General features: G+C 43.8%; 1 pseudogene; it reads right to left on the reverse strand.

Moving 5' to 3' along the window:
* Positions 1–20,669, reverse strand: part of LOC116987750 — a 52,637-nt pseudogene that overhangs the window by 14,300 nt on the left and 17,668 nt on the right.

Genomic DNA, 20,669 nt, shown 5'->3' on the forward strand with positions numbered 1-20,669 from the left:
CTGGTAACATTAAATACAATATGTAATCGGTCAATGCAATGCACTCTGCCTCCAAAGCTGATTCTACCTAAGAGTGTTAAGGGATGACCTAATTCACGAGCTTTTTTACTCGTGGACATTTTTCATCATGTTGAAAAACACCCCGACCTACTTGATGCCACGAGTACCTACGACTAGCATCACAACCTACCTACGACCTCCTACGACCTTGTGACGACCATGCTGCGAGTATGAGTCAAGGGCAAACTCGGCAGAAGTCGTGAATTATGTCGTGAAAGTGGGACAGGCCCTTTACTGTGACCCCATACACTGCCTTACTGCTGCGGAGAGGGACACGTCTTTTGGCAAATCCATTCACATTATTTAAATCTGAGGGTAGGTCTTACACTTCAACTTGCGCTGGAACAAAAGGGGGAAACAGATAGTGGAAAGATGAGAGAGAGAGAAATAAATAGTGGACATATGAAACAGAAAGAAAGGAAAGAATGAATAGCTTTGTCATGCCAGAAATATTTTTGGAGTTCTTCACCTTTCATACATAATTCTGAAATACAAAGCTGCTGTTACATAGGAAATATCCCTGATACTCACTGAATGTGAAAGCCAAGAGCACAATCAGCATCAGCACCAGGAATGGCAGTATAATCTCAAATATTATCTGAAGAGGGAAGGAGATTGTTAGTCAGAGTTTAATTCAAGCCCATTAGTTTCCTCCAGCACTGTTGAACAATTGAGACTGGTCTCGCACTTCCACTGATTCCACGAACGGCCAATCTTTGGCATTGAAAGTGGACCCATCTTTAGCTGAGACACTGGAAAGTTTTCCCATAATCAATGCTTAATTAATTTTAAAGGCTATTAAAAAGTACGGGCTAGAAAGCCAGATGATCCATTACTACAGCACAATCCTATTCACTTTCTTTCAGTCTCTCTCAGTAAAGATGGAGGTCTGACAGAAACTGATAGATGGTCATGGTACAGCATATTAAACAAATGGAAAAATGAGATTGCATATTTCAGATCTTGCCTTATGTAGCTGAGGACAAGCTGCCAAGTGTCCCGACAGACTCTGGGAGAATGCTCTGCAAGGAAGAGAGATTGAGAGAGAGTATAAAAATGAAGGAGAGTGAGTGATAGTGAAAGAGAGAGGGAGAGGGAGAATGACAGTGAGAGAGAGTGAAAGAGGGAATGAGAAAGTGTGCGAAGGTGAGCATTTGACAGTGAGAGAGAGTGAGGGTCAGAGAGAAAGAGAGAGAGCATGGCAGAGAGATAGAGAGAGTGACACAGAGAGAGAGAGAGAGAGAGAGAGAGAGAGAGAGAGAGAGAGAGAGAGAGAGAGAGAGAGAGACAGAGACAGAGATAAAGTGTTAATGTGCTGTGAACCACAGAAGAGTAGAGTAAAGGAAGATCATGTGATCGACACTTGGTGAGAGTTTTGAGAGGTTTATAACTTTGATTTGACAAGGATATCTGGGAAAGTCTTGTGAAGTTACTGCACGATGAGGAAAAACATATGAACAGACATCCTTATAAATAGAGAACTTTCTAGCCTGATAAGAAAATAAGATGTTTTGTTTATACAGTTATTGGATGATTGACAACTTGGGATGATTGACTTGGCACCTGGGCCAATTTAGCAAAGAAAACCTTCAGGTGACTAGAGGAAGCTATGTTCTATGTTCTGAGTTCTATGTTCTATGTACTCAGTGATGTCATTATCTGCCTACTCCATACTTATATTGGCTGTACATATCTTTAGACTCTCAATTATGTGGCTTTTGGCATCATACAGAAAACTCATACGGCTAAAATCAGCGGCCTCAGTGTAACGCAAAATGCAGGATACTTCACAGTTAAATGAATATAATAGCGTAGAAGTTATCATTTATCTATTGTCTATTGTCAGTAAATGTTGCTGTTTGCTGATAACAAATACACAATGACCCACTTCGCAATATTGCCAGTGGGCCCTTATTACGGTATACATAAACATTGACATCCTACCTGAAGAGTATCACCAGCATCGTTATAGTAAAGGGACAGACACGATTTCTTACGCTGAAAACATCTCCAGAAATACCTCACGTCTCACTATGTTTATATTACATTGCCTTGCTCTCCATGAATGAATGTTAACAAAATGCTGGAGTAACTCAGTGGGACTTGCAGCATTTCTGGAGAGAAAGAATGGGTGACGTTTCGGGACGCTACCCGAAATGTCACCCATTCCTTTTCTCCAGAGATGTTGCCTGTCCCGCTGAGTTACTCCAACATTTTGTATCTATCTTCGGTTTAAACCGGCATCTGCAGTTCCTTCCTACACAATGAATGTTAATATTCATCTCTCACCATGAACACACAGAGACCTGTCCAATGCAGTCACATACAGGAGTCAGACAGACATACTCCACAGCAGTACAGAGAGTATCTGCTCATTCAGTGGTATTTCAATGATGCAAAGGGAATCTGCAAGTAGGTGGCAACTTTCAAACTCACTTGATGACGTGAAAAGGTCCACCTAGAGCCGTCCTTCCAAAGTATTTATTCGGTCCATATCTCAATATATCATGAACCTATCAAAAGGAATGACGTGAGAAATATTAAAATGATACCAGTGAATCAATCCCCATTGGGCAGGCATTGATACTTAGAGAGTATCCCGGCAGCTCAGGCCCGATCTTTGCAGGAGGAGGCGTGGAGATCTCAGGCTTCTATCTGCAGTTTGTCTTTACCTCGAGAGGAGGTGCTGGCTGCACAGTTTTTTTTCCTGCAGCTCAGCTTTGTGCTTGAAGAGGCGACGCTGGCGATCTCTAGATTATCCAGGCGGCCAGTCATTGCCTCTGTGTGTGTGTGTGTGTGTGTGTGGGCAATCTATGTGCAAAGGCACTTGATATACTCAGATAATGATTAATCTAAGAGAACATCTCCTCCACTATCTCTCAGATAAGATTTTCTTACAGCATTTCTGCACCCAGTGACCATCACTGGACAGCAATACATTGAGTGGAAATTCCTCCACATAACATTTTCTCACAGAGCAGATCTGGAAACCTTCCAGCTTTCCTCTGGGCACTATGTCAATGGATGTTGTTGTTGTAGCTATGATGTGCAGCCTCAGTAGGTGGAACAAAATTCGGAAGTTCCCCGCTAGATCAGCGTTACACCAGAGTGCCAGGGGAGAGGTTTAAATGCTTGGAGTGGGATTAACCCTGACATTTTGAGTCAGAGGCATGTGTGCTATTAACGGAATCATTGCTAACAAGCTTAACATCAGCAATCATAGGAGCCAAACATCAAAATATACATTCATCAAAGACAAACATTTAAATGCCAGTACAGTAAATGCAAGATTCATATGACCATAATGAGTCTGCGGGATCTTGCGATCGCGGAGCTTGCGATCCCTTTGCCAGGGATGGAAACTCCAACCGCGGGGCCTGTGGACTTTAACATCGTGAAGCCCACAGCATCTGATAAGAAGAGGCCGACTCGGTAGCTCTATGCCGCAGAGAGAGTTTCAACCACCCCGACGCGGGAGTTTCGATCACCCCGACGGGGGCTTCGATTGTCGGCTGCGGAGGCTTTGATCGCCCTGACTGCGGATGGCTCGACTGCCTCGACCGCGGGAGAACAAAGAGGAAGAAGTATGAACTTTATTGCCTTCCATCAGAGTGAGGAATGTGGAATCCACTGTGATGGATGTTTATGTTAACTTTTATTTGGTCGTGTGTCTTGTTGCTTTTCACTCAGTATGGCTGTATGGTAACTCAAATATCACTGTACCTTAATCGGTACATGTGACAATAAACTGACCTTAAAACCTTGACCTTGAAACCTAAATTGCACGATTGGACCAGAAGTTCATCATAGCCTAGTATGGTAATTCCACACATAGGGATGGCAAGAGGCTGCAGAGAGTGATGGACTCAGCCCAGTTTATCAGTCTATCCATTTACATGATACGGTGACTCAAGAAGGCAACATCTATCATCACAAATCATCACCATCTGGGCCGTGCCCTCTTCTCACTATTACTGTCAGGCAGGAGGTACATCATCAGGCTCGGGAGAGCTAGTATATTACACCGTCATGTTCTTGAACAACCCTCAGAACTCTAATCCTCCCTCGACCTCATGAACTATCATGGACTTATTTTGTTATCTAGTGTGATTGTGTTTGGAGAAATGTTTTGTTTCTTTTACCGTCTTGCAGAATATTACATGTGATATATGTATACTTTATGCTTTTCTGTGGTCCTGCTGCAAGCAAGATTTTCATTGTACCAGTGCATCACCGTATTTGTGCATATGGCAATAAACTCTAATTGACTCGACTTGACCTGACCTTCCACCATTTCCTGTGATCCCAAACACACCTCTGCCTCAAATATCCTTTCTTGCCTGTTCTTCTAACCCTTCGTTTCCATGGCAAAATTCACCAGCCTCTGCCTTCAGCATACTAAACGACTGTAATAATTTCAAGAGTCCTTTTACATTCACACGAACACTCATAAAACACCTCAGTAAAATATCTCACCTGAAAGAAGTTTAACAGTAGATTCTTGGGCTAAACACACATTATTGTTGAAGCTTTATGTTATACTCTGTGAAATTTAGTTCCGTCTCTTCATTAGACCGAAATTCTGGTCACGGGATTTGAAACCCTGGAAGCAGTAAACTGCACAATAACGCAAGTGACTGAAGACTAGCTGCTTAACCAAAACTCTGATACTGCGGAAGACAAACACTGGTTCAAGCGTACATGAACGAACTGCAGATGCTGGTTTAAACCAAAGGTAGAAGACACAAAACGCTGGAGTAACTCAGCGGGACAGGCAGCATCTCTGGAGAAAAGGAATGGGTGACATTTCGGGTAGCGTCCCGAAACGTCACCCATTCTTTCTCTCCAGAAATGCTGCAAGTCCCATTGAGTTACGGAATGGGTGACGTTTCGGGGCGAGACTCTGGATCAAGCGTTGGATTCTTGAGATGGGACTTGATGTCCGACTCGGAGAGGAGAGGTAGGAGCCAGGACCAAAAGGATTCAAGGTGGTCAGGGTTGGTATTTCTTTGTTGGTGCTTAGGCTTGGATAGCCCAAATAAGTAGAGGGACTTCCTTAGACAGGAGTTCCTCTTACCACTGTATAAATAAAGCAAGATTGACCCATGAATAACTAACAACCCTCAAACAGTGGTCACTTGCAGAACTATGTGATTCATTCATGTAATTGAAGTACCAAGTGTGAAACAGGATCAGGTCTTGGAGGTCAAATCTCCGTCACATTAATTGTATAATAAAAAGACAGCTGTCATTGTGTTACTGCTGATGCTGGATCCGACGGAAACAGTGTTATAGGTTTCTACATCAATAATTGAAAATCTCCAACTAAAAAAATTTGAAGGAACCATTGCTAATTAAGTTTATATTGTATATTGATTGGTTATTATTAACAATTATCACTTCATAAAAAGGCAAGTAACAAGATGGACAAGAGCCACGTACTGTGGCAAATTTTGTTTAGATCACCCTGTAAATCGTCCGGTGGCTTTGCATCATTGCAGTGTTGAAGTTTAGTTTAGGCCATTGTCACGTGTCATTGTCATTGTCAGGTGCAGTGAAAAGCTTTTGTTGCATGCTTAACCAGTCAGCGGAAAGACAATTAAGGATTACAATCGAGCCATTCACGGTGTACAGATACATGATAAAGGGAATAACGTGAATAATGTTTGGTGCAAGATAAAGTGCAGTAAAGTCCGATTGAAGATAATCCGAAGGTCTCCAATGATATAGATAGTAGACACTGATATTGGACACTGAGACACCACTCCTGGGAAACTAATAGCCAGTGCTGTAACTCTGATGGCAGCGCTAGTCATTTTTGCACCTGCCCTTCAGCTAGATTGGAGAACCATTTACATGCAAACAATGGAGAAGGTTACCTCTCCTGTAGCTACTTTAAGAGGTCCACCTGCTCCATAATTTCAGGGAGAATTGCTCAGAAGTGGAAGTGCAGCATGGTCTCAGTGAGCTGGAGAGGGTGAACGTGGGATGTTTCTTACCTCCAAAAACAGGATGGCAACTGCTCCAAATATGCTGATAATCTCGCCCAACAATCGCAAGTGGTTTTCACTGGTCACGTAGCTTTCCTGCCAAAATGGTCAAAAACATTAAAGATTGTTTCACTAACGAAGGTTTACTCTGTTGTATATCCCTTTTGTTGAGATGATAATTACAAATTCATGAGCTGAGTCAGAGGTACAAAGGGAAATAGAAAAGGCTCAGCAAGGCCAGCAGCATAATCAAGGACGAGCCAGACTCTGGCCATTCTCTCTTCCCCCCTCTCCCGTTAGGCAACAGGTATAGAAGTGTGAAAACAAACATCTCCAGATTCAGGGACAGTTTCTTCCCAGCTGTCATCAGCCAACTAAATCATCCTATCACAACTAGGGAGCAGTGCTGAACGACTACCTACCTCTTTAATGACCCTCAGACTATCCTCGATCAGACTTTGCTGGCTTTACCTTTACCTTGCACTGAACGCTATTCAAATATCATGTATCGATACACTGTAAATGGATCGATTGTAATCATGTATTGTCTTTCTGCTGACTGGTTAGCACACAACAAAAAGCTTATCATTGTATTTCGGTACACGTGACAATAAACTGAACAAAACTGAACTTCTGAAATGATGAATATTAGGCATTTACAGGCGCATTCTCTGATCATTTCCACACAGCTGCACAAGACACAGCCTCTCAATGATGTGCACCCAAAGGTTAACCAGCACTACATTCAAACACCAGGAACACCACTGGCCCCACTACACATTATGTCCTTTAGTTACCAGGTAAAATTGGCATCGTTGCAGACCAAACAATCAAGGATGGAGATGAGGGAGTGCAATTCATCACAGAACTGCCAATAGAATCCTGGTCACAAACTTAGGGCCTTGTGCCGACAAAACTCTCAAGTGCCATTTATTAATTTAACAACCATGAGAGCATCCCAAATTAAGATGACTTGGATAAAGATGATTTATAGCAAATCAATTTAGGGCACACAACAGCAGGTGATGGACACGTCAGTAGGTGCTTGACCTTTGCCTCACAAGGAGGGCGTTCCTGTCGACTTCCATCTATAAACGTCCTTAAGCCATTGTGTAAAAACTCTGACAATCTCGACTTCTGACTTGAAAGCAACCAACGTTGTTTCATGTTTAAGAAGGAACTGCAGATGCTGGAAAATCAAAGGTAGACAAAAATGCTGGAGAAACTCAGCGGGTGAGGCAGCATCTATAGAGCGAAGGAAATAGGCAACGTTTCGGGCCGAATTGCAGCTTTCCGCAACTTTACCCCGGGCCAGACTCCCCAAACACTGTGAAAGGAGCTCTCCCCCCACCCCGGGATATACGGTATTTAAAAACATATAGCACCAAGAAATGTACTTACCACATTATCGGTACATGAACTCCATTCTTCTCTTTTTGTTTCCTAACATACTCTTAAAATACCGACAATCCATATTTGAAACACCCGCCAAGAAACTTGCGCTGCACATGCGCAGTCCTGCAAAGGCAGAATTTCAGCTGCCTTCAGCCCCGCTTGTCATTGACGGCTTCAAGCAGCGCTGACGGCACGTGGGCTGCACAGACATTCACGTGTTGCAAGTGTTGCGGATGAAAGGCACGGAACATTATGCCTACCTAAGCGATCGATCTCTTAGATGGGCATAATTCTCCCATGCCTTTACTATTTATATTTAATAATTACCACTTCATAATTTTAGTCAGGGTAGGCAGTGCTTACCTTGCCTACCCTGAGGGCACGTGCCTGCAGGAAACGCACATCTCACGAGCCTCACCGTGTATTAACCTCACTATTTTAGAACACAATCAAATTATTTAACTCTTCACTGTATCAACCTTCATTTGTGCCTCTACACCAGGGTGGACACTACATCGAACATCAGCCCATTCTACCATCTTAACTGTGCTTGCACTCTTTATCAGGATAACCCCACATCAACAAAATGCTGACATTATATCATGGCCTTTGACTCCAAACAGTTATGGAATGTGACAGTGTAGCTAGAACGCTGGTGAGAACTGGGATGGGGAAACACCATGTACTAACCTGTAATGTTCTCTCAATGTACATTGTGGAGTCCTTCTCATTGGTTGTATTGTCAGGTTAAGTGGCCGATAAGTGTAGCAGAATGTGAAGATGGTGATGTAAATAAGGTAGAGGAAAGCCAAGATCCAGAAATAATATATTGCATAGTTATTCCACTTCAAGAGGATGAGTTCTTTCATTGGGGAAAGGCGGAGAATCTTCAGTGCCTACGCAGTGAGATAGGAGGAATTAATTAAAGATTAGAACTATTGCAGATGCTGGAAACATGAAATAAAATGAGAAAATGCAAGAAACGCTCAGGAGGTCAGGCAGCATCTGTGGAAAGGCAAACAGAATCAATGTCAATGACTCATCAGAACTGGGAAAGTATCACAGTTCTGTAATTAACAACAAACAACACTGGCAAATGGGCATATTCAGTATTCAGTCTGAAGAAGGGTTTCGGCCCGAAACGTCGCCTATTTCCTTCGCTCCATAGATGCTGCTGCACCCGCTGAGTTTCCCCAGCAATTTTGTGTACCTTCAGTATTCAACAGCTTGGTCTCAACCCTATCATAGAGTCATCAAGTACTACAGTGTGAAAACAGGTCTTTTGGCCCAACTTGCCCACACTGGCCATCATGTCCCATCTACACTAGTCCCACCTGCCTCCGTTTGGCCCATATCCCTCAAAACCCATCCTATCCATGTACCTGTCTAAATGTTTCTTAAGCATTGCGATAGTCCCTGCCTCAACTCACCCCATCTGGCAGCTCGTTCTATACACCCACCACCCTTTATGTGAAAAGGTTAAAAGTTATCCCTGTTATCACTTGGCCCCTTCCATTGCTGCCACCATCTTTTCAGTAACTAACAATTAAACCTTTTTTTTATCTGTTTCCCAGTTCTGACAAAGGAGCTCATCCCCAAAACAATAAATGCTTCTCTCTGTACAGATGCAGCCTGACCCGCTGAATACTTCCAGCATTTCCTCTTTCTATAGCAGGATATTGACTTTCTGTGTTTGTTTTGTAAAGTCACTCTTCTCCCAAACAGTTCTTCCTCTTACCTCTTTGTTTTCACTGGAGATCACCAGCTGCAACACCGAGTTGTCATCGCCCCACGAGGTTGTAGTACATGGTGCACAGAGGACCATAGGTCCTCGGGGGCATCCAGCTCGTTCCTCGTCAACAGGTGCTGGAACATCTAGCAAGGATAAAACCAAAGATTATAGAGGAGCAAGATAGACCACTCCTCCGAAATCCAATGGACTGACGTGTAGTACGTAACGGAACGTCACGGACGCCATTTGTTTATGCCAAACGTGACATCTTTGGTAGCGGGGACGGACTCCACAGTCATACAATCTGCTCTTACATCAGGTAGCAGGGAAAAGCAAAGATACTAGAGGCTCCTCTAGTATCTTTGGGGGAAGAGGATGTTTCCTCCACTCCTGAGTTGATCCAGAACTGATTTTCAGTTCCCCCCGATACCAGATGAAGGCGGCCGGCGGGAGAGCCTCAAGAGTCTGCCCGCGGTCGGCGCTCTCGAGGCAGCGGGCAATGCTCCTCTAGTATCTTTGGTGTAATCCGTTCCAAAGAATGATCCGCTCTATCATCTTTGGTGTAATCAGTGTTGTAGGGAACAGTGTTTTATATAGCATCGATCATTTCACATATTTAGTTATTGTAAATTTTATTAATATTATTGTAAATTGCAGCTCAATAAAATGGCGTCATGTCATACCCATGTCATACTACGCTTTTTTCGCAGGGTGGCGCATCTTGCTCTGCTCTATAATCATTGGATAAAACAAGACAGCGGTGGAATGGGAAAGGAATGACTGATGGAATCAGGAACAGAGATGCTGAAGCTTCACTAATGCCAGCTTCACACTGTCGCATAGACATCTGATATTGACAAGGGACAAAAGAGCAGCTGTTCCATCAAGGCTGCCCCACACTTGAGGGCATTGGAGCATTAGATTTGAATACTTCTTCTCTCATTTGTCAACTGTAAAACCTCTAGACTTCATTAAAGCACAAACTAAATGTAAACACCCAGAAAATCTACAAATGTAATAGAATGTCATGGTTTTATCGATACAGTCATCTTAGAATCACAGAAAATGTATAGCATAGGAGAAAGCCACTCAGCCTATCATGGCTATCCCTGTTGAACAGTAGTCTAAACCTTATTCCACCTTCCAGCACTCTATTCATAGCCTTGTAGCTCACATTTCTTCAAATTCACATCCAGGCACATCTTAATATAACATGGGGCCCTGCCTCCACCCCACCTTTCAGTCAGTGAGTTCCAGGGCCCCACAATGTTCTGGGTGAAAATATTTCCCCTCATTTCTCCTCCAACCCTTCCATCAATTACTCTATACCTGTGCCTCATGATTTTAGATGTCCCAGCAGAGGGAAACAAGTCTTCCTACTTGACCTATCTAGGCCCATCATAAATGGTTTACTCCTTAATCACATCTCCCTTCAGCCTCCTCTATTTCAAAGGAAAAAAACACTGTTCAATCTCCAACCTAAAGAAAGATCATCAACCCTTGAAACTCTGATTTTATTTCTCTCCGCCAGTACGGTCCGAAGTGCTTTATTTTGGGATCTTGGTGAAAACAAGTGCATGGAAGGGTATGCACCAACGACGGTGAGTCTTATGTCTCAGCCTAGTGTGTGCAGGAAAGAAGATTCTCAGACTGAGTTGGTAAGAGTTCAGTAATAAGATTAGAGTCATAGTGTGGAAACAGGCCCTTCGGCCCAACTTGCCCATGCAATCAACATGTCCCATCTACATTAGACACACCTGCCTGCCTTTGGCCAACTGCAGTTGGTGTCAGTGCAACAAACATGCTACTGGAAGAACTCAGCTGGTCAAGCAGCATCTGTGGAGGGAAAGGAATGGTGTCAATGCTCTGGATGATGAGCGCCTTGATTATCTCAACTAGTCCATGTGGAGGCAGGATACCTATTAATAAAAATTTATCAGAAAGTACATTTCTGCTGAATACCTTGTTGCAGTTATTACTGATGTTTGAAAATTTATGCTCCTTTCAACCAGGATTTGAGTATAAGAGCAAGGAATTCCTACTGGTTGTACAGGGCCGCGGTGGGACCGCACCTGGAGTATTGTCTGCAGTTTTGGTCTCCTGATTTGCAGAAGGCCATTCGTGCTAGTGGGGGAGTGCAGCGTAGGTTTAGCAGGTTAATTCCCGGGATGGCGGGACTGACATATGATGAAAGAATGGATCGACTGGGCATATGTTTCTTATAGAAACATATACAATTATTAAGGGTAAACAAAAATGCTGGAGAAACTCAGCGGGTGCAGCAGCATCTATGGAGCAAGGGAACTAGGCAACGTTTCGGGCCGAAAACCCTTCTTCAGTATGAAGAAGGGTTTCGGGCCGAAACGTTGCCTAGTTCCCCTCGCTCCATAGATGCTGCTGCACCCGCTGAGATTCTCCAGCATTTTTGTCTACCTTTGATTTTCCAGCATCTGCAGTTCCTTCTTATACAATTATTAAGGGATTGGACAGGCTAGATGCAGGAAACATTTTTTTCTGATGAATAGCCATGATCAAATTACTGGTTCGAAGGGCCGAATGGCCTACTACTGCACATATTTTCTATGTTTCTAAATGGAAATACCTGTTCCACACCTTTCCTAACTTTCAGAGACCTCCATCTGCTCCCACTTCAAATTTATTTTTAAGGAAAACATCTTCAGCGTGCTCATACAGCATGCACACCTTGAAGATCTGGTATCATCCTGATCAATTGTGTTTGAAACTTATTGATGAGTCCATAACATTTCTATAGTTTGGGATGCAGAAGTATAACAATGTTAAAATAAAAATAATCAAAAACAGCAGATGCTGGAAATCTAAAATAAAAACAGAATATGCTACAATTTCTCAGGTCAGGCCGTAACTGTGGAAAGACAGAACTTGGGTTTCGGCCCGAAAGGTTGCCTATCTCCTTCGCTCCATAGATGCTGCTGCACCCGCTGAGTTTCTCCAGCATTTTTGTGTCATGTGGAAAGAGAAACAGGTTTAACAGAAAAACAGTCGCTGTTTCAATTCCCACAGCAGCACCTGATCTGCTGAGTCTTTGCTGTACTTTCTGTTGTTATGTTGAAGTCTCTTCCAGGAATGCATAACCTGAAAAACTCTACTCTGCCCTCTAACAGGATTTTTCTCTGTCTCTGCAGATTTGATCACTCTCAATGGTGTCTCTTTCCTTTGTGTCTTTGATAAGATGTTGATCAAAACCCACTTCCTCAGACACATCTCATTCCTCAACAAATGTTTCTGACAACAGCCTAACATAGAAATTTAGAAATTAGGTGCAGGAGTAGGCCATTTGGCCCTTCGAGCCTGCACCGCCATTCAATATGATCATGGCTGATCATCCAACTCAGTATCCTGTACCTGCCTTTTCTCCATACCCTCTGATCCCCTTAGCCACAAGGGCCACATCTAACTCCCTCTTAAATATAGCCAATGAACTGGCCTCGACTACCCTCTGTGGCAGAGAGTTCCAGAGATTCACCACTCTCTGTGTGAAAAAAGTTCTTCTCATCTCGGTTTTAAAGGATTTCCCCCTTATCCTTAAGCTGTGACCCCTTGTCCTGGACTTCCCCAACATCGGGAGCAATCTTCCTGCATCTAGCCTGTCCAACCCCTTAAGAATTTTGTAAGTTTCTATAAGATCCCCTCTCAATCTCCTAAATTCTAGAGAGTATAAACCAAGTCTATCCAGTCTTTCTTCATAAGACAGTCCTGACATCCCAGGAATCAGTCTGGTGAACCTTCTCTGCACTCCCTCTATGGCAATAATGTCCTTCCTCAGATTTGGAGACCAAAACTGTACGCAATACTCCAGGTGTGGTCTCACCAAGACCCTGTACAACTGCAGTAGAACCTCCCTGCTCCTATACTCAAATCCTTTTGCTATGAAAGCTAACATACGATTCGCTTTCTTCACTGCCTGCTGCACCTGCATGCCCACTTTCAATGACTGGTGTACCATGACACCCAGGTCTCGCTGCATCTCCCCTTTTCCTAGTCGGCCACCATTTAGATAATAGTCTGCTTTCCTGTTTTTGCCACCAAAATGGATAACCTCACATTTATCCACATTATACTGCATCTGCCACACATTTGCCCACTCACCCAGCCTATCCAAGTCACCTTGCAGTCTCATAGCATCCTCCTCACAGCTAACACTGCCCCCCAGCTTAGTGTCATCCGCAAACTTGGAGATATTGCCTTCAATTCCCTCATCCAGATCATTAATATATATTGTAAATAGCTGGGGTCCCAGCACTGAGCCTTGCGGTACCCTACTAGTCACTGCCTGCCATTGTGAAAAGGACCCGTTTACTCCTACTCTTTGCTTCCTGTTTGCCAGCCAGTTCTCTATCCACATCAATACTGAACCCCCAATGCCGTGTGCTTTAAGTTTGTATACTAATCTCTTATGTGGGACCTTGTCGAAAGCCTTCTGGAAGTCCAGATACACCACATCCACTGGTTCTCCCCTATCCACGCTACTAGTTACATCCTCGAAAAATTCTATAAGATTCGTCAGACATGACATGATTTACCTTTTGTAAATCCATGCTGACTTTGTCCAATGATTTCACCACTTTCCAAATGTGCTGCTATCCCATCTTTAATAACTGACTAGCACTGGCCCACTGGCCATCTAGGTTTGTCCAGTCAGGTACTTCCCACCTCCACCCCCCCCCCCCCCCCCCCCCCCCACGCCCCCCCCACCCCCCCTCCCTCCCACGGCAGCTTAATAAACTCCTTTAATCTCCTTCCCAGTTCTGACCAAGGGTCTTCAAGGATGAGCAAGGATTAATTATATTTCTATACTTTCCTACAACCATCAGAAACCTGAAGCAACTCGCACAACCCAAGAACCTTAACAGCAACAGGATATAACAGATCAGCTTTTGCACTACCATGGATTGCGTTTCTAACTGTGTTTTGCACTGATACCTTGTTTTAGTACAATCTATTTCTTTTCACAGTCTTGTACAATATATATAATGTATGTATAATTTATGTTTTGTGTGTTGCCTGAGTCTACAGTATGTACTCCAAAGACGTAAAAGTTTGTAGGCTAATTAGCTTGGTATAAATGTGAATTGTCCCTAGTGTGTGTAGGATAGTGTTAGTGTGTGGGGATCGCTGACCCGTGCAGACTCGGTGGGATGAAGGGCCCGTTTCTGCACTGAATCTCTCAACTAACCTAACCTATGTACTACTGATCAAGCAAACAAGATTTTCATTGTACCTTGTGCATAAGACAATACACTTGACTTGACTTAAAGAAAAGAGTTGACTGCAGAGTCTATTAATTATCCAACATGAATATCAGCTACAAGGAAATAGAAACCAAAAGCTCCTGACCTAAATGTTTCCTTCAGATGCAGAGAGCTTGATGGGAGACAGGCCATTCTTGTTGACGATCATGTCAACTGGAATCTAATTCTCAGGGTCATCATAGGACAGAATTAAATCGTACATTTGTGGGACAAGGACACTGTTTGGCTGCAGCACCAGAACATGTAGAACAGTATTACCTGGTAAAATAATATCAGAATGGAGATATTTCAAATGAATGGGAAAGGATCACGGTTTCATTCTTACCAATTAAACGCAATCTCTCTCCTCCGATCTTCACTCTCACAAACCAATGGTTGCTTGGCGTTTTACAGAACCATTCCCCCCTCAATCTGTCACGTAAACAGAACTGTAGGCTCATTGAGTCCACAAAGACCATCAAAGACTTAAATCTATTTTCTACTGACAGAGCAAACAGTGGGTGCCAGTTGTAACTCAGCAGATAGAACATGGAATTGTGGAACACAGGAACTGGTCCTTCAGCCCAAAGTGTTTGTGTTGAACACGATGCTAAATTAAACTGGTCTTATCCATATCCCTCTATTCCCTGCACCTCCATGAGCCTAACTAAAATGCCTCTTAAACGCCACTATCGTATGTACCTCCACCACCACCCCAGGCACTATGCTCCAGGCCTCCACTATTCTCTGAGTAAAAAACTTGCCTTGCACATCTCCAATTAATTTTCTCATTCCCACCTTATTGCTATGCCTTCTAGTGTTCGACATTTCAACCCTGGGTAAAAGGTTCTATGTCTATCCTATCCATGCCTCTCATAATTTTAAATACTTCTATCAAATCCCACCTCAACCTCTGACATTACAGAGAAAACAATCCAAGTATCTTCATAATCTGCCTGTTGCACAAACCCTCTAATCCAGCAGCATTCTGCTAAACCTCCTCTGCACCAGCTCCAAAGCCTTCACATCTTTCCTCTGATGGGGTGACCAGAATAGCACGCAATACTCCAGATACGGCCTAGCCAAAGCCCTATAGCTGCATCATAACTTCCTGAGTCTTATATTTAATGCCCCAACAGCAAGCATACCATATGCCTTCATTACCACCCTACCTACTTGTGTTGCCGCCTTCAGTGAGCTGTGAACCTGGACTCCAAGATTGTTCTGCACATCAATGCTATTAAGGGTCTTGCCATTAACTACATTCTCTCACCTTACATTCAACTTCCCAAAGTGCAACACCTCACACTGACGCAGGTTAAACTCCATTAGCCATTTCTCTGCCCTTTTCTGCAGGTGATCTATATCCTACTGTATCTTCTGACAGCATTCCTCACTGTCAGGAAACTGGGTCATCAATCCATCTCACGTCCAGGTCATTAATATATATCGTAAACAGCAGTGGTCCCATCACAGATCCCTGTGGATCTCCACTGGTCACAGACTTCCAGTCAGAATATCCACTTCTACCACAACCCTCTGTCTTCTATGAATAAGCCAGTTCTGAATCCATTCGAGCATGTCATTGTGAACACCATAAATCTTAATCTTTTGGATCAGCCTACGATGAGGGGCCTTCTCAAAAGTCTTGCAGAAATCCATGTTTACAACGTCCACTGCCCTATCCATCAATTTCCTACACCTCCTCATTCAAGTTAGTGAGACACGATCAGCCGTGCTGGCTATCCCGAATTAGCCCATTCTCTGCCAATGGGAGTAAATCCTATCTCAAAGAATTGTCTCCAGTATTTTCCCTGCCACTGACTTGAGCTTCACTGGCCTATAGAACCCGAGGTTATTTTTGTCTCCGATCGAAAATGTTCAATTCCTCCACAAATGCTGGCTGATCTGCTGAGTTCCTCCATCAGTTTGTTTTTTACTGAACATTTCAACATCTGCAGCCTCTTATGTCTTGATTATCCTGGAATTATCATTTTGTTCTTTTGGGATCATGTTGTGAGAGGCTGGGCTGCTGCGTTTCTGCACTTTAGTAACAGTAACTTCAGTTCGTTGGCCATGAACTGCTGAACAATAAGGTTTTCCCAACTGGATTAAAACTCCTGTCAGAAAAATCCATTACTTACCTTTCAAATTCTGGCATCGCACATGCCGAATTATATTTCTCTCCCTACCTCTACCCACACTCCCCATCTCATTGCCACCGTCTGCTCCTGTCCCCCAAGCCTTTGCTCCAATCATTCCAGCCCTTGATTTACCCTGGGCTACAACTGAAGCCTCAATCTCCCCCTCCCCTTCTGCAATGGCCCCAATCCCAGTTCCTACCAAAACTTTGGATTTCAGAGGTGACTGAAGTTTGCAGGCAATGGACTTGACCCAAGCACCTGTTGGGGGTCTCCCTCCAAAGGCGATCATGTGCGTGCTCTGATATCTTCCACAAAAGAACAAATGGAGGAGCCGGCGTGCTTGGTAACTTTGTCAGCACCGTAGGTGGCTGCTATTTGTACACATTGGGTATGCAGCAAAAAATTTCACTGTGCGCTTATTCCACTCCAATAAAGTATTCAATTCCCATCCATATCACTGGCATTCAGTCACATCCAGCTTTGCCCTTACCCAAGCAATCTTGTGCTGCAATGTCCGCTCCATTTTCAATCAAAATTCGGACTATCTCTTTGTTTCCAACACTAGCGGCAAAGGACAATAGGTGTTCTCCTGAAAAGCAAACGCAGCCAGAAGTGAAACTTGGAGGAGTGTAACCGGAATCAAAAGCTGGGTATGTTGACACACAAGATTGCAGATGTTGGAAACTCTATGGGTCAAGCAGCAACTATGGGGGAAAATATTTGTTGGTGTTTTGGGTCGAGACCCGGAGTCAGGATTAGATGTGCTCGGTGGGTCAGGCAGCCTCACGAGGGACAAATAGCCAATGTTTTGGCTCAGAAAGGGAAAACAGAAAACAAGCAGGTAGCAGTAGCGATTGAAGTCCATGATAGGGTGCAGACCAAAGATCTCAGTATAAAAATTACTCTCGATTCCATCAGTTAGAGACAGAAGAGACAAAGGGAAAAAAAAAACAATTTGAAGCAGAAATATTCAACAATATCTGTGAAGAGGAAAATAGTTGGTTACTGGAAGATGAATTTGGTGTTGAGTTCCGATTCGGACTCTATGATTCAATTTGTAGGAAGGAACTGCAGATGTTGGTTTGCACTGAAGATAGACACAAAATACTGGAGTAACTCAGTTGGTCAGGCAGCATCTCTGGATAAAAAGAATAGGTGACGTTTTGGATCGAGACCCTTCTTCAGAATCAGTTCGACTCGCCGGCCGGAGACCGGGAACTTGCCCGCCATGGATGGAAAACACGTGCTGTGGACCAGAACCCGCCCGGAAGGCCCGGCTCATACCCCCACCTGGAGGGCCGGTAAGCAGGCTGGTTGCAGGAGTGAGCGCACTACCTCGATGGTGGAGTGGGCCGCTGGAGGCCATGCAACAACCAGGGGTTCGGCTGGACCAGGCACCGCTCCAAGAGGTTGAGCATGTGGACTAGACGTGGCCTACAGCGGTGGAGGACACCACAGCTACGCTTAACCAGGCCGACCCTGCATTGCCGCCAGGATGACAGACCTTCATGGTCAGATCAAGATCCCTGCCCTTACAGCAACTGAGACTTGAAAATGCCGCTGAACTGACGACTCTCTATACTGCCTCAGTGTATACTGCTACTATACACTTGTACTGTATCTGAGATATTTATTTAATATTGGTGTGAATCTCTCCATAACATGTGGCCAGTCAGTGAATGACATTCCCATCTCTGCATGTGCTGCTTGCATCCAGACCCACTGCAGCCTGTACACACAGGAGGCTGTCTGTTTGGCCACCTGGAGCCTGCAGTTGGTTGCTGCTGTAACAGGTGTAGTTTGCCCTCAACCCTGGATTATGTTTGCAGGCCTTTTTTGAAATTTCCCTAAACCCAAGAAATCTGTGGAATTCTCTGCCACAGAAGGCAATGGAGGCCAATTCACTGGATGTTTTCAAGAGAGAGTTAGATTTAGCTCTTAGGGCAAACGGAATCAAGGAATACGGGGAGAAAACAGGAACGAGGCACTGATTTAGGATGATCAGCCATGATATCATATTGAATAGAGGTGCTGGCTCGAAGGGCCGAATGGCCTACTCCTGCACCTATTTTCTATGTCTATGTATCCAAATCCTTTTGTAACTTCATGAAAACATTAACTGGGTTACCCTCCCCTCTCAGCTACCCACCCTATCCCAGAAATCAGTTTCATTTCTGGAGTGAAGGACCTCAGCTTTTGTCCATCAATATTTATCTCAGTCTGGTACCTTTTTTGTGAATCTATTTGCTTTGCACTCCTCTAATTCTCTCTTGAATGATCACTGTCGAATGTAATCAATCTACCACTTCCTCAGCTAACGAAAATGTAGCCCCTGTGATTCTCTCCCGAAATATCTCATTCGGGTGTTAACAGGGTCCTCTCAATTTCACTAAGCATTTGGTCCAATATCTTCATAAATGATTAAATTATTGTTTGACAATGATTCTACCTTGAAAAGTTTTACAAAGTTGGAGTTGTGGCATAAAGGTCATCCCCAAAAATCATCGACCCTGAGCTACCAGGTTTTCATCCGGTGTTTACCCTCCATAAATATGAGCTCACCCACACTCTGCTGCCAGTATCACAAATTGTAACAAGCTTGTTACGCATCACCAAGTAAGCTCATGAAGTGAAGTTGGAGCTTTGGATTGAAACTTTCAAGCTATTGTCTATCCCATTCCACCCTCCTGAACTGCCATCATTGCCTCGCCATTCCTTAACCTGCAATTCTCAAGCGTTGATCTCTTGTGATCACTATGAGAGTCAGATTTCTAAACCTGACATCAGATACAGCCTCCCTGGGCAAGACCATCTTCTATCCATCCCTCTTCTTTTAATATATCCGTTAGAATTCACATCCTCAATCTAGGTTTTGGGCACCAGTCCTAATGTCACCTGTTGACCTGTAGAATCAGTCAATGAAGTGCCTTTGGGCAACCTCCAACATTTAAGGAGCTATATAAATGAAGGAAGTTACTTGGAGACTCATCTATTGGTAGTCAGAGGATTGAACTCACACAGTCACTGATTCGACCACTCTTCTGGGGTTGTGGCCATGGTTCTGATACCGGACCCCGGCCAGAACAGATTGTACACTCTCCATAGTACGCGATGCTCCCTCTACTGTGCCTGAAGAAGCTTCCAGTCGCTCGAGATGTGGCCACATCCGCTCCTCCGCTGATCAGTTCTTTCACTAGACTCGCATTCTCATTTGCCACGTCAATGTGAAGGGCTGTCAATCCTATTTGCAGAACGAATTTTCAGTTATTTCAAAACTAGTCTTTGATTAATTACCTATTAACGGGTCTGTCCCACTTGACGAGGCAATTGACAAATTCTCCCGAGTTATTCATGAATTCTCCCGAGTTTTCCCCTCGATTCAAACTCGCAGAATGTTCGTAACGAATCCGTAGGAGGCTGTTGGTGTCCGTAGATATATCGTAGCGGCTCATTATGTCAGCCGTTGGTACTCGGGGCATCAGGTAAGTCGGGACGATTTTTCCAGATTGATAAAAAATGTCCACGAGTAAAAAAAAGACGGGAGGATGCCCCGAGTACCTATGGCTGGTTTACGATATATCTACGGACTCCTACGGACCGTTACAAACATTCTGTGAGTTTGATTCAAAGGGGAAAACTCGGGAGAATTTGTGAATTACCTCTTAAAGTGGGACAGACCCTTTACTCAGATTGCTAAGATCTCACTCACTTTTCAAAGATTACATGCCCAAGCCAACTCACTGCCTATCATTCATACTTACTCAGTAACCAGTCCTCCTGTTTATGACCCACTGCTTATTATTAAAGCTTTATTTCAGACACAGGTCCATATAACACATCAAACAGTACAAAGAATTACAAAGATACATTAAAAAATTGCATATTAGCCTAAAATATATATAAGCTATTGCACCAATGCCGTCTTAGCCTAGAAGTGAATCTATAGCAGCTTTTCAGAGGGCTGACTAGGGCTTCAATTATGTGGTTCTCTGATTTGTCCAGGCGACACATAAAACTAAACATCAGCTGTCTTAAGAGTGCCTCACAGGTTGGCACTCTAGTGGACACAAACAATTGA

The sequence above is a fragment of the Amblyraja radiata genome, chromosome 26 (genome assembly GCF_010909765.2).
Source record: "Amblyraja radiata isolate CabotCenter1 chromosome 26, sAmbRad1.1.pri, whole genome shotgun sequence".
NCBI lineage: Eukaryota > Metazoa > Chordata > Chondrichthyes > Rajiformes > Rajidae > Amblyraja > Amblyraja radiata.